Genomic DNA, 15,650 nt, shown 5'->3' on the forward strand with positions numbered 1-15,650 from the left:
GTCATTGCCCTCCACAAGGGAGGACCATCAACTGAACCAGTGAACTACAGACCCATCAGTTTAAAAAACATAGTACGCAAAGCCATTGAACGAATTATCATGAAAATGATAAGTAAGGACAGTGGCAACCTACAGACAGTGGACCCAGCCCAATTTGTCTATGATAAAGGAAGGTCATGTCTGCTTAACCTGGTAGACTTCTTTCAGAGGGTCACCAATGGACTGGCTGAGGGTAAAACAGTGCATACTATGTATCTTGACCTGGCTAAGGCATTTTATACCCTATCCCACTAAGGCATTGTTGACAAGCACTCTGAGCTAGGAGCAAACCCTTATATAACTCACTGGATTGACTGCTGTCTCACAAATGGGATCCAAGAGGTCAAGATCAGTGAGACCACCTCCACTAAGAGGCTTGTCACCAGTGAAGTACCCCAGGACTCCATGCTGGGACTATTCCTGTTTGGCATCTATATCGCAGAAGACAAGACTAACATTAAAGTCCTCTGGTTTACCAAGTACACAGGTGACTGTAAATTAGGAGCTATTGCAGATTCCCCCAAGAAAAAAACATGTTGTAAGTGGGTTTAGCACAGCCAAATGACTGGTGCCAAAACTGTGGACTAAAACTCAGTGCCAAAAATGCATTATAATCACCTTTGGGAAACTGTCAATGCAGGTTAATTACCCATTGAAAAATGCCCCTAAAAGTCAGGGCTCTGTTAACACATGTAGGCAGCAATTTGGTTTTTGACCAACATGTAGCTAAGATAATACAAATATCATTCTATGTCACCCAACTTATGGGTAAGGGAATGGCATCCAGGTACAGAGACCTTATAGTACCATTGCATTCAGCCCTTATAAGACCTATCACTCAATATAATGTCACTTTTGGCATGTTTCTAAACAGGCACTTAAGTTGGAACACCCATGATGGTTTCTCACCAGGAGAATTCATGGCATGAATACCCTGTCCTACACTGATCACTAAAAGTTCTATCTCTGTATTGAGTCTCCTAAAGGCTGCTGAGAGGGGATTTTTGCTCAGCTTATGGGGCTTTCACAGACCCAGCTTTGATGGATCTGTTGTACATGCACAAAACAAACATCACCAGAACTACTAGATCCAGGGATCTGAAATTCACTTGTGACACAAAACGTATGAGTTGTAGAGACACAAAGGATCCCTGCACGATGCAATAGGCCCTCCATCCATGTAAAACAGAGTTCATCCCTGTCCCTATTCAAAAAAATCCCTGACAGTTGGCTGGGAAATCATAAATTTACCCCCAGTCTGGCTCTCATGTCCCTTATGGGCAGAGCCTGTCAATAAGAAAAGTATTATCCTAACAGGTCTATTATCACATTGTTGAAGTCTTAAAAGTTCAAACGTCATATGGTTGACACCATATGATCGAACTTTTATTTTAACAGAGATCTCCGTACAGTGTGTAATGGGAAGATTTCCCTTTTCTGCACTGTAGTGCAATCTCAGAGTTGGCATATTTAAAGAGTGGGGGATGTGGGGAGTGAAGGGGGGCTTGCTGCCCTGCTTAAACTGATTAGGTAGTTTTTTTCTTTGGTTTATTTTTTTTATTACATTTTCGAACTTTTAAAAGTTCGATCCTATATTGTCGACCATATGACATTCAAACTTTTAAAAGTTCTATTATGTAATATAGATGCATCCTATCTAACACCCCTCCCTACAAATTCTTAGCTACCTTCCAACTAACATGCCCCACGTATTATACTTGGGACCAAAATATTTTGGTGTGTGAGATTAGGCTTGTAATGGTCCTAATGGTTGTTATCCTACTCACAAACTATGTACCTATAAACATCAAGAAGCATGAAACTCCAATATCCATCATTTTAACTAACTGCAAATATCAGTGATCCAGCCAAAAGACAGCTCTATGAGGAACATGGCAAAACAAGTTACAAAAACTGGGATGTTCTGCAAACCTATGACTTTGCGATATGAGGGACCCATGATATCGTTTTGTAATTCTTCAGTAGCTGCTCCTCTTTAGCAGAATTGTTGTCCCTTTCAGTGTACCACATGCAAGCAACATGGTGGCACCTAATTTATTGGCACTCTGGCTGTTCCTCAGGCTGCCTGCCAGCCCCCTCAGCTGACCCAAGCATACCTTTTTCTTACTCAAGGTCTTTCCTGCACATAACCATATTTCAGACTTGCAACTACATTTTCAGGCAGTCATGCTAGGCATCAAGTACGATCTCTCAGACCAATCCTGCAGCATTGACCTCAAGCTGTGATAGGGACTATGCCCTATTTAATAAGAGCTGCTTTCCATTTGTGCAGAAAAAGCAAAATGTGTTTTGACTACAGAATAGCACTAGGATATATAACCATAAATTAAGAAAACAGAAAGAGAGAAACTAGTAGAAGCTTCAAATACTTGGATGAACCCATCTTTATCCCATTGCAAATGGACTTGCACTTTGAGCTTATGACAGACCAGAAGACACAGTTACTTTCAAAATTAACAGAGTAGCTTTCATACATAATCCTGACTACCTTCACTCTGCATCTTGCATACACTGCTACAACCATCCATGCCAGCCCAAAATCCAGCAGCAACCACAGAGCTTGCCAGTCAACATCCAAACTAGCCAAATGTCATCCAGAAACAATTACCATACAAATGAGACTATAGGACTACATTTCGGTCTTAAGCACAAGTCCATGCCTTCAGGATGCCCTACTAGGCTGCACTACTAACTTCCTGTACTACCCCATGTTCAGGGTGAGTGAGGCAGAACATTGTCTTGTCTTCTTACTGTCTTAACTGGTGAATGAAGCATCCTATTCCCTGTTTATCCAATTTGTTTTCCAAATGCCCAGACCTACCTCTTCCAAGCCTGTCACACCTGCTAACATTTCAGTCATCTAACCTGCCCCCCGCTTTCCAGCCTGATGACCTTTTACTTCATTTCCACCCCTGTAGATTCCTCCAAGGCAACCACAGGACAATACATTTTCCAGCAGAAAATGGTCCTTGTGAGGACTATGAACAATGATTTTACTGATATTGAAAGGTGAACTGAATTTAATTCAGCTAACTGAGCTTTAACAGACAGTATAGCAGAATCCCCACATGATACATAGTATGTGCTATTTATGACAGATTATCCATACTGATTCTGCAGTCTGCAGTCAGAGAACATCATAATTTACAAAAATGGCTATTTACAAACATGGCTTCTGCCTTTCCTCTCTGTAAAAATCTTCATCAAGGCCATTACATTAAAATGTGACAAAATAACATAAACAGATCCATTATTGTTTCTTTGATTATCAGATTTTCCTTACACAAATAAATGCATCAGTGAACATAGCTTATATTAATAGTTCTAAGTACAAATGTTTCTGGGCTGGCAGTGGAAAAGCACCCCTAATTCCAACAAAACTAAAGTGTTAACCAATGTTCATCCAGGCAATTATTCCCTGGCGGCCTGTGGCATTCATGTTTGGTATAGTTTAAGCACTCAAATTTTTAATTTAGAACTCATCGAGGATTTAGCTGTGTTGAAAGGTAAAAAATCATGTGTTAGCCTGTTCTTTCTGAATAGGGAAAAAGCAGATAAGGGAAAAATGTGAAGGTCTGGTTTGTGCAATATATTAATTATTTTGTACTACAAGATTACAGAATTATATCTGAAACTCATGGTTTTACCATTCACTCTCTCTCTCTTTCTGTATCTACACACACATACACGCACATAAAGCATAACTAGGTATTCATGCATGCATACTTGTTTATACTTACTCCATACTCATGTTCACTAAGCTGCAAAAATCAAAAAACACTTAAATCCAGAGCAGTTCAGCAAATATATGCACTGGGACAAGATTGTATTCACCAAAATATAAAAAAATAAAAAGTCTCCAGAAAAGCATATTGCTTTCTTTGGTTAAAAGCTTAATATGCCCCATGGAAGAGAATGTACTGCTCCATCCCCAAGTTATTTTAACTGTCTTTGACACTGTGGCATTTTCAAGAAAATGTTGAATTTCCAGCATAATAGGAAACATAAATGTCAATGATCTCTGCTCCTGAATAGTTGCACTTTGTGTAACACTGCAAAGCTAAATGTGTGTGTGTGTGTGTGTGTGTGTGTGTGTGTGTGTGTGTGTGTGTGTGTGTGTGTGTGTGTGTGTGTGTGTGTAGGGGGGTTGTGTGGGTGTGTGGGTATCTGTCTCTCTGTCTCTCTTTATATAGTCATCCATATATAAATATACATATTTATATATATATATATATATATATATATATATATATATATATATATTGCATAATCTTTTTTTTAAATAAATTTTATTGAAAGCATTTCTTAAAAATACAATAATTAACAAAAAACTAATCATATTTTTGTGATGAAATAGATAAAAACAAGAACATTGATATAAAGGATCAAAATTAAGACAGTAAACTATGTACACAGATATTCACTTAGATATAGACAAATAAAATAAGCTAAAACAAGTCAATAACAATTGATTATTGTATTTATGTCACTGATTTATTAAAAATTCAATTATATTCTTCCATTGATTTTATACTGCTTTATTCCTAGAAGATCTAGCTTTGATTGTCATTGATTCTAATTCGGATACTTTGAGAAGAAGATCTTTAAAGTTTTGAAAAGAGGGAATACGTTACGATTTCCAATTTCTTCTAACTTCTTTCCTGGCTATGGACAGTATAGATCAAAGAAGCGTATATTTACTAAGCTTAACACAAGGTGGGACTGGAGTATTAAATAAAACTTATGATTTGGTAAGTAAAAAGTTATCAGTGAATAATGTTTGGAAGAAAGAGTTGATATCTTACCAGAATTATTTCATATGTAAACAATCATAAAAGATATGTGCCCAATCAGCATTCTGTACCTTCATACATCTCCAACAAAGAATTTGTTTTATACATCTTATTTATGTTATGTGGAGTGATGAAGGATCTATTCAAAAATCTCCAGGTAAATATTTTCCATTTAGGTGATGAAGTAGCTTTACCTGCTGAGTGAAGAAAATGTGATTGTCTTTATCTGTAGGGTTACACTTATTAATGTCAGAGAAGTATTTCCAATAATTGTCTGGAATTATATCTAAATCAGTTTTAATAGTTTTATATATAATTGACATGCTAATTTTAATCGAGTTATTTTGTTAAGTAAAAGTAATCAAGTACGGAATAAGTTCAGGAATTAAATTTTTAGCTGAGGAAGGTATTACATCAAATTTATTTTTGATATAATTTCTAGCTTCTTGTAAATCAAGCCATAAAGATTAATCAAAGTAATTTTCTATCAACAAAGTATTGATGGATTGCAATTCATTTTTTTCAGCATTTGATGCCAATAAATCAGATGTTTTTCTTCAAATACTGACATTTTATGGGAATTAGTAGTAAAGATAACCCCCTATGTATATGCTATGGGGAAAATAAGGAATAACCACCTTTCATATGATTGAAACCTATGAATGAAGTTTTTTAAAAGATTTTAAAATTATGTTAATATAGTTTGAAATAAAATTTTGTGTGGGACTAAGAGAAAAATATTCCTTCAAAATCCATATGAAGTTGTTATTTACTAGATTTTGTTTAAAAATGTTATTGTTATTATTTAAAGTTTGTGATGAAGGCAAAATAAAATCCTTCCATTTTGCTGAGTATTTACTATCTATAAGATACAGGATGGTCTTAATAACTGAGGAAATTGAATATAATTCCAAATTTTGCAATGTGATACCACCATTATTCCAGCTATACATATAGTATGTTAGAGAAATCCTAGGTTTAATTGAGAACCAAAAAAATGTTTTAATCATATTATTAAATTTTTTGATTATTGTATAAGATGGGGGGGTAGAGATTGATTGTATTATGTATTGAATTTTTGGTAAAAGTATCATTTTTATAATTGATAGCTTCTCATTTTAGTTTAGACCATTTCTGAATTAGTTTATCTATTTCTTTAAACTATTATCGAAGTTAAATTTTTGAATCTCTTTTATATTTTTGGCAATCATGATACCTAAATATTTTATTTGCTGGGATTGTGGGATATATTTTTTCAAATTCCTTTTCAATATTATATTTATTTGGGCCAGTTAACGAGATCTGTGTTTTATTGTGATTAAATTGTAGACCTGAGTTTTTTTGAAAATAATATATATCATTAAATAATTCTTGAATTTTTAGATTTTTGCCACACAGAGTAATTAGAATGTCATCTGAAAACATTTGAATTTTTGAAGATTTATTAAAACTCATTTCAAAACCTTTAATATTACCATTTTCTCTGATCAAATTTGTCCAAGGCTCTATAACTAAAGTAAATAAGAGAGGAGATAAAGGGCAGCCTTGCTTAGTCCCTTTAGTAATAAGTATGGACTGTGATGTATTAGAACCAATTTAACATAAACAAGAGAGCCTGAGTATAACTGGGTGATGAAATTTATCAAATTATTTCAGAACCTAAGTTCCTGTAGAAGAATGAAAAGGTAATCCCAACTGACTGTGTCAAAGGCACAATTTATGTCTAAGCTAACTATAGTTACGTTATTGTTTAGGTATTTAGTTGATTAGATTAAAGTTATTATTCTTTTGATATTGTCATATGTAGTTCTATTTATTATGAAGCTAGTTTGGTCTTCATCCAGTATGCTGTGAAGAAAATGTTTAAGTCTCTTTGCATATATGGACATACACATTTTATAGTCCATGTTTAATAATGATATAGGTCTATATGAACTACACTTTACAGAGTCTTTATCTGATTTTAAAATGGGAGAAATTAATGTATATTTCCATAATGGAAGGATAGTATTATTAGCTTGTATTGTATTAAAAACTGAAAGTAACAATGTAATAGCTTCATTGGGTAGAATCTTGTTGATTTCTGGAATAATACCATCGTTACCTAGTGCTTTGTTTTGTTTGAGTGTATTAATTTGTTCTTGAACGTCATTTAACGTAACTTAGTTTGTTCTTCTGTTAATCTCTTTTTGGAGTGTTTATTAATAAAAGCTTGAACATCTTTCTTTGGATTTATTGGTGCAGAAGACTGGTTTAGTTTAAGGAAATGTTTTCTAAATTCAATTAATATGTTATTTATATCAGATACCTTTTTTTTCTTTTCAGGTGAATATATTTCTTTAATGTGATTAAATTTGTTTAATCTTTTAACTTTGTTAGCTAAAATATTCAAAGATCTGGGATTTATTGAAAAATTAATAAAGTTAGATTTTTCTAGACTAATCATAGTTTTATGGTTTAAAATCTCAAGGTATTTCTTATTTAGAGATTTTAATTCATCTAGTTTGGATTTTTCATGTTGATGTTTTGAAAACTCAAGGTTCAGAATATCAAGTTTAGCTTGTATCTCTTTAAATCCTTATCCCACAAAAGTCTTTTTTATACCAATCTGTTATTCTGCCAAATAAATATGGCTTAATTGCATCCCAGACAAAGATTTCAGGTGTATTGGTGTTGGAGTTAAATTCTAAGAAACTCTGAACTTCTTCTAGTATGAAGGAATTAAAATCTTTTAACTTGGTGATGTATGCTGGTATCCATTTTATCTGAACATTGGTACATGCATAAATATATATATATATATATATATATATATATATATATATATATATATATATATACATATATCAAAGGTTACTGAATTGTAGTCCGAAAAGGGACATGTAAAAACTTTTACATTACTTAAAGAATCTTTAAAATGTTAGAGATAAAAACTCTCTCTATTCTTGGAAATGTATTATGTCTGTGTGAAAAGAATGCATAAAATAAGGAATTAGAGTTAGCATAATAGTTAATGGGCAGGATTCACGAAGCCTCCGTGTAAGAGTTATAACTCATAGATGGAGGCTGCAGTTAAACGAAGTGATGTCAGCATGCTTTGCATATTCATGAGAGCATGCTGAATTACACCTAAGGCTAACACGGTCTGTGTAAGACAGTAGGGGGCGTGTCCGTAGGCCGAGCCCTGTAAGTGGACACGCCCCCAGAAGAGTAAAAGTGCCCAAAGTAAACACACACGACAGAGTCCGCGGAAATGTGAATAAACAGAACACAACACATGCCCCCACAGACTATGAACAGAAAACATACAAATAAGCATGTTATATATTTTCTTTAAATTGTAAAAATGTTCAACCGTGAGTGCGCTCATTTGCTAGGGCGTGCCCGTAGCTCAGCTACAGTTAGCAGTCAGTGGGAAAGCATATAAGAACTAAATTTGCAAAATAAGCCAGGAAGCAATAGCGTAGTGGTAGAGATGTTGGCTGAAGAGCAGGCATTCATGGTTCGAGTCCCCACAACACCAATTTTTATTTTTAGCAAAATAAGCACGAAACAAGTCCCTGACAAATATGTACACATAAAACCACATTTTATGTAAAATGTAATGAAAATAGCCCATTTATATTGAAGAAATGTGAGGTAACAAAAGAATAAAAAATGACAGATGTGCCCATAGCTGAGCAGCAGTTTAACAGGGTGAGTGCATCTGCCCGTAGATGAGCAGTGGTTTAACTGGTGCAAAATGAGTGCCCGTAGCTGAGCAGTGGTTTAACATGCTAAATCTATGTGCCCCTAACTGAGCTGAGCGTAATATGCGTGCTGATAGCCAAATGAGGCTTAAACCAGCGTACCCGTTTGCGGAGCTGCGCAGCAAACAAGCTAACCGACGGGCAATGTTGAGCAAGCCGTATCAAAACTGCCTTTACACAGACACACCCCTCAGCATGTCTAGACAGTCATGAAAAATAAAAAGCAGTGGCCAGGTTCGAATCCAGGATACTATACACCATAGTCAAGGTACCAAACCACTAAGCCATGACAGCAGTACCTAGAAATGCAATAACAGCTAATATATAGGAATGAATACAAACTGGAGCATGACAATGCAGGTTTACTGAAGTTGATGCAATTCCAAAATGGCCAATCACAGATATGTGCGGGAAAAACGGACTATATAAGCCCCATAGGCGGGAATACACAGCATAAACGATTGTAGAACTGAACTGCAGGCAGAATGACAGGAGTAGGAAAGGGTAGTTGCTTTCGAGCACAGAGGTGGGGCATTGAGGAGTCCAGGTACATGGTCTGGCTCCTAGTCCACAATCATGAGGCCCAACTCATGCAGGGCCAGGTCCTCTGGGGAACATACAGGGCTGAGGCGTGGGACCGGTTGGCTCATGATCTCACCAGTGCCACGGGGATTCCAAGGACTGGTGAGCAGGTCCATCACCACCATGCGGACCTGAAGAGATGCAAGCAGGACCAACTAAACCTTTGGATCCAGGAGGCCCGGCAAACACCCAACGCTCACTACTGAGTAAGTTACATTTAATTATGTATGTAAGAAATTAAACTAGCTGATATTATGGAGATGTGTATTCCAATATTACTTCATTTATATTACAGCTGCAGGTGTCCGTTCTGCGAACCGCAGAGCCTATGGCGATAGGCTGGTGCGGTTCCGCCACCAGGCAGGTCAGTAATTCACTACCAGTAACTGTAAAGAAATATAAAAGTATGACAGTCAGCAAAAGAGTGCAGTGCAGTCACTAAGGAATAAAATGTGCAAGTAACAGTGTGAAAGTGTCTGCAAGTACTGCTTGATTACAAAAGTGTGTTTCAGCCTGTAAATTAAACCAAAAAATGAAACTGTCTGACATAAATTCTGAAATAAAAATGCCCCACCTGTAAGAAAATAGTACACAACCTGCAGCAGGCTGAAAAGTATAGCTGCAGAAGATGATGAAATCACAGGTGTGAAATATATCCCTGTTGAAATACTGAAACATGACAGAAGTGAGATTGCTGGAAAGGATTGTAATAACTACAGGTAAAACATGTCAATAAAGCCTAGAAGTAAGTACCATCCTGAATAGTAAAAAGAAAGCAAGTGAGAGAGTGTGAGAAAGTGTCATGAATCCAGCAATACAGTAGTAATAACCCCTGAATAAAGTATACTGCAGTCAAGACAGTATGAAATGCATGTGAGAATCAAAACCAAACAGCAAAATCTGTTCAAAGTGTTGCTGCATCTGGAATGTGTATCCCAAAATCTGGATATGTTGCTCTCAGTCTGCAATATGCAGATAGGATGTTTGTCTGATATACCAAACATCCACACTTGTCTACAACTATATAAAGCAAATGTAGCAGGATGATGTAGCTGAACAAAGCTAGATATGAATGTGTATGAAGAACAATAAAATGTATACTGATGTTGCAGTAACAGTCCTATCACCAAGTTGAAATAGTTATCATATAGGAAACTGTAGTTAGAACAGTAGTGTGTATATATCTGTAGCTATTAGAAATGTACAGCATATGTATTGGTATTTGAAGGTGTTGATATTATTTTCTTCACCCCACCCTATAACCACATATAACCCATTCCACGTGAAAATGGTATGTGCAATCACAATTAACACCCCTGGACGTTTGTCCTGTTGGGTCATACATATTTGCATGTCCGTTGATGCATCTGCCCTGTTCATGCATCCAAACCTGATGGCCTGTTGCCATCAATTAACCCTGCATGTTGTTGGACTGTGTATTGCTGTTCAAATTATGCATGTGTTATGCACGCTGTTCAATGGTGTGAATATCTGGGTGTTTGGTTAATGGGAATACTAATGCATGCTGTTACAACTAATTGTGAATGGTATTATATGTCACTAACCCAAACTGTCATGACATAATGCAAAACATAGGACGACAGGGAAGGCGGGTTCCAGCGGACCCACCTCTCCCACCTCAGCTGGCGAGTGCACCTGGCACTAGTGCCAAGTCCGGACCCTCCTCCGGTGGCCCTGTGCCACCTGTGGGTGGAAGCGCTGCAGGGGATGGGGCTCACCCCCCTCTGCAAGTGTGGCCGGAGGAGAACCACCACTCACCCTCCGTAGCGTCCGGACTGTGGTGCGTAGGGAGATTCGGGACTCTGTTCTCGAGCCCCTACGCCAGCTTGAGGCATGGGTGGCACAACTAACGGGCATGCCTGTTGCCTGGCCTACACAGCCCCCAGCACAGCCCCATCCTGGGCAGTGAAGGAACAGTGGCAACTGCCTATGGGTGGTGATATCAGTTCCACTGTTGCCATCTGTGGGCTCATGGGCTCTGGATATCCAAACCTCCGTCCCCGTCAATTGTGTAACCCCCCCACACGTGTCATACACCGCCCCTGTATGCATCTTGTTTGTCTTGTCTGTTTACCTACGCAACCTACCTCCCCAGCTGTACCGACTTCCTTCACCTGACATACCACTCTCACCTAAAAAAAAAAAAAAAAAAGGGCACTATGTACCCACAAAAAAATTACGCCCCATACATAGCTGCCCATTCCGCACACATGTCTGCTGGACATGGAATCTATCAATTACAATTGGCTGTACAACAAGTATTATTGTTGTCCTGACACCTCTCTCAGGGGTGGAAGGTTTCTAATGTCACACCAAATTACATGCATATGCACAGCTGTTGCTTATGAAGAAATGGACAGCTATGGGCCTTACCTACATCCCTCCTGCAAATCTCAAGCTTGTTTTCCTAATGTCTTACCCTCTTTGTGACCCATTTTTCACCACTTTCCTGTCTCCCCATTTTCTTTTCTTTCAAAGAAAATAGCACGGGTGTGCGCCAGAGTAAGCACTGTTAAGCGGTGCGGTTGTAGCGATGTGTGCGTGGAGCTAACCGCCAGTGCGCATGCGTGAGCTCCGCGCAAACCAGCGCTAACCTGGTTACAACTGCTTAAAAGTGCCTTAGTCACTTTGATTGACAGGTCCTGTTCTCAGTTCAAAAGCAAAATAAAATCCCACTGTCAGTCCCGAACCCAGGACCTTAGACACTATAGTCTGCATGACCTACCACTAAGCCATGACTCTTATACAAGAACATTGTGCTAAAATAAATATAACATGTAATAGTAGGGAATTAATGTAAAGGGAATATAGGATGTGTAGTACCCAAAGCATGTCATGTAGAATTACTGTCAAAACTACTGGATTCCCACAATAGTACTGTGTGAACACAAACAGCCATGCTAGTTGGTAGCTTGTAGGTAATAATGTCAGTTAAAGTACATATATAATGTATGTATATGTACATATATATATATATATATATATATATATATATATATATATATAAATATATATCTATATATAGTTGTAGGAGTCATTGTGCATACACACTTACTACAGGGAACATGAGAGAGGAATGGAGAAATGTGAATCTACAACATAGCCTGAATCATGAGAGAGATACTAACCTTTACACTCACAGACCACTGTCCACAGCATACCAGCATGGTCCCCGCCCTTACAATCTGAAAGGGCAATGCCTATCCCTCATACCATTTTATAGCACTGACCTGAAATCACAGTGAGAACTGCAATCAGTACACAACTGGCTGTATGCAATTAGCAAATGCTGGCTTACAATTGGTGCAGAGGACATCACATGGACCTATGCAGATACCTACAAAAGCATCCAGTACTAACACTCCACACATGCAATACATTCATTGCACTGTCTGGAAGCAGACAGAGGGAGAGAGAAAAGTGAAAGAGAGAGAGAGAGAACAAAAAAAAAAAATTATACACTGTGACTCTGTCACCCGAAGCTGTCAGCAGTGACAGTAGCAGCAGCAAGCAGAAGCAGTGGTAATGCAACCAGCTGCAACAAACACAGGTAATGCAAAGTAGCAGGTTAATAGTGTGCATACTGTGAACCATCCAAATGTGTCATAGGTCTGTATCTATAGGTATGTCCATGTGATATGTTGTGTGTACGTAGCTCCACCAAAAGGGGATGACCATACATTACATGTCAATCAGTCTTAGGCCATGATCCTGGCAGCAGTTGTCTGTGCGTTGCCTCCAGCAATGGCTGTAGTGACTGCTTTGAAAGGTCAGCCAGGTTCAAAAGGCAGGATCAGCCCATCACAAAGGCACACTGGCTGGGAACAAGTGTCTGCAGGTACCCAATATCACTGCATATGCATCCCATACTGCATAATTCCATAGCTTAGCAGACCAGGCCGGTTATGCATATGATGTGGTAGTTCCCAGAGTCAGTCGAGGTGCCTCCTTAGTGGTGTGGGACTACTGTCGCTGTATGCCACTGTCCAGGTACATATCCTGTAGAACGGCCAAGATAAATTATCAGTGTTATATGCGGTTGTATGTCCTCTCGGAGTGCAGGTAGCACACATCCAGGGATACCATGAGGTCACAGTGATGCTGTGTGTTCTGCTCTGCTGAGGTCGGCCCTCACCTGGACATGTCAGATGATAGGGAGGTTACATACAGCTGTGATAAATATTTCAACTGGTGGGGGAGAAGGAGGGGGGATACGTGCACCGAACATGTCTGCAAGACTGTTGCCAATATCCGTGTGTTTGGTGAATGTTAAGTAGGTGTGTATTAACACAGAGCATATCTGAGGCATGTGGTCCTTATGTGTAACATAACTGAAGAAGGCCTTGTGGTCATCCATAGTGTTTGTGGCCATTTCCCTCCCAGAGTAGGCCGTGGCCATTGTTATGACGGACCGTAGCGTAGTACCAGTGCTGACCACAGATGCCTTCCCTTAATGTGAATGTGCTCTGTCCTGCAGTAGCCTCCTGCTATTGTTATACAATCTGCCTCTGTCTGGGGTCCACCGGACAGGATGCCTAACCTTTGTGCATAGGGTCTGTGTTAGAAATGTGTGTGCAAGTTCCATGCAATCTGTGGCATGTCCATGGTAAGCATTTGCAAAGGGGTCAGCAGTGTGGCTTGTGGCTTCCACTGGCCCAGTGTGCTGCATGGATACCATCTCAGTCCCAGCAAGTGAATAACTGTCTAATCACATACATATCAAAGTAGTCTACTGTGCTGGTGGTGGTGGTAGGATATGTATATCCAGGCCGAGTAACTTCTGTCCACATCACAGTAGTGGACGGCGTCCCACATACAGTACCTTGGGATGAACCCCCAGAGTGAGGTTGTGCATTGCACCTGTCAGTGTGTGCTGACCGATGGGGCATGCTACTATGTTGTGTGGAATGTGGCAGGTATTGTTGCACAGGTGTTGGCTGAGCACTGATATCTGGCCATGTACCTGTGTATCTACCACGACACACACACATGCAACATATGGGAGTAGTAGTATATCACTACACATGAGTATCATGTATAGTATGTGTGCCATATGCTGACATGGTCTGCTGATATCCTGTTTGTGTTCTCTTCCAGGGAGATGGCGCGTCAGCATAATCCCACCTACTCTGTAGCGGAAGACGAGGAGATCCACCAGAGCCTGGTGCGGGAGTATGACATCCTGTTTTCCCGCACCAGTAAGAATCAGCAGGAGAGGGCTGCACTGTGGCAAGACCTTGTCCGTAGGGTAAATGATATTGGCACGCATAACAGGACTTATGAGCAGGTACAGCATCACTGCAGTGATTTAATCCGAAGTGTCCGTCAGCGTGCATCAGATATCCACAGCCAGCAGGTTGCCACAGGAGGTGGGGTGGCCACACATCCCCCCCTCACCAGACTGGAGGGACTACTCCTAAGTGTTGTGGCTCCAGCCCCAGAACAGCAGCAGCAGTACACCTGCATTATGATGGAGGCTGGTTCCACACAGCAGCACAACATGGAGCATGCAGGTAATATGCCATATGTACACTTGACTGTTCTGTACACTGTATCATATGCAATATCAATGGAACAGTTGTGCCCACTGACATTAATCTCATCATTTCTGCAGGTCCCTCCGGGGTTACATCAAGGCAGGCCATCCATACTGGTGAGTGTGTTTAACATAACCTATAATACTCCTGATAATGCTAGCAACAGTAGAGTAACTCAGTAGTGCTCTGTGTGTATACTGCGGGGTGTGCATGTGTGCATGTGTGCAGGTGTGCCTGTGCCCATGTGTGCATGTGTGCATATGTGCATGTGTGCATGTGTGCCTGTGTCCATGTGTGCATGTGTGCATGTGTGCATGTGTGCATGTGTCCATGTGTGCATGTGACCATGTGTGCATGTGTGCATGTGTCCATGTGTGCATGTGTCCACGTGTGCATGTGTGCATGTGTGCATGTGTCCACGTGTGCATGTGTCCACGTGTGCATGTCTGCATGTGTGCCTGTGTGCATGTGTGCCTGTGTGCATGTGTGCATGTGTGCATGTGTGCCTGTGTGCATGTGTCCACATGTGCATGTCTGCATGTGTGCCTGTGTCCATGTGTGCATGTGTGCCTGTGTCCATGTGTGCATGTGTGCATGTGTCCATGTGTGCATGTGTGCATGTGTGTAGAAGTGCATCACTGGTAACAATGTCTGGAGACTGTAAACTGTGTTTCCTGTCTTCCTCCCACAGGTTCTGGTGCTGCTCTGGTGACCTGCAGCAGGGAACCTGAATCTTGTGCCACGGGTACTGGTAATGATGATATTTGTGTAATGGTACAGGAAGGTGTGTCAGGGTCCGCCATTGGTCAGCCAATTGACAGTACACAGCTGTCAACCCCATCATTGCGCACAGTCATCCTGCCAGTACATCCTTTGTCACCATTGTCCCTAGGTGATGGACAGGATAC

This window comes from Protopterus annectens, chromosome 1.part0 (genome assembly GCF_019279795.1).
Source record: "Protopterus annectens isolate FY-2018-M chromosome 1.part0, PAN1.0, whole genome shotgun sequence".
NCBI classification, from domain to species: domain Eukaryota; kingdom Metazoa; phylum Chordata; order Ceratodontiformes; family Protopteridae; genus Protopterus; species Protopterus annectens.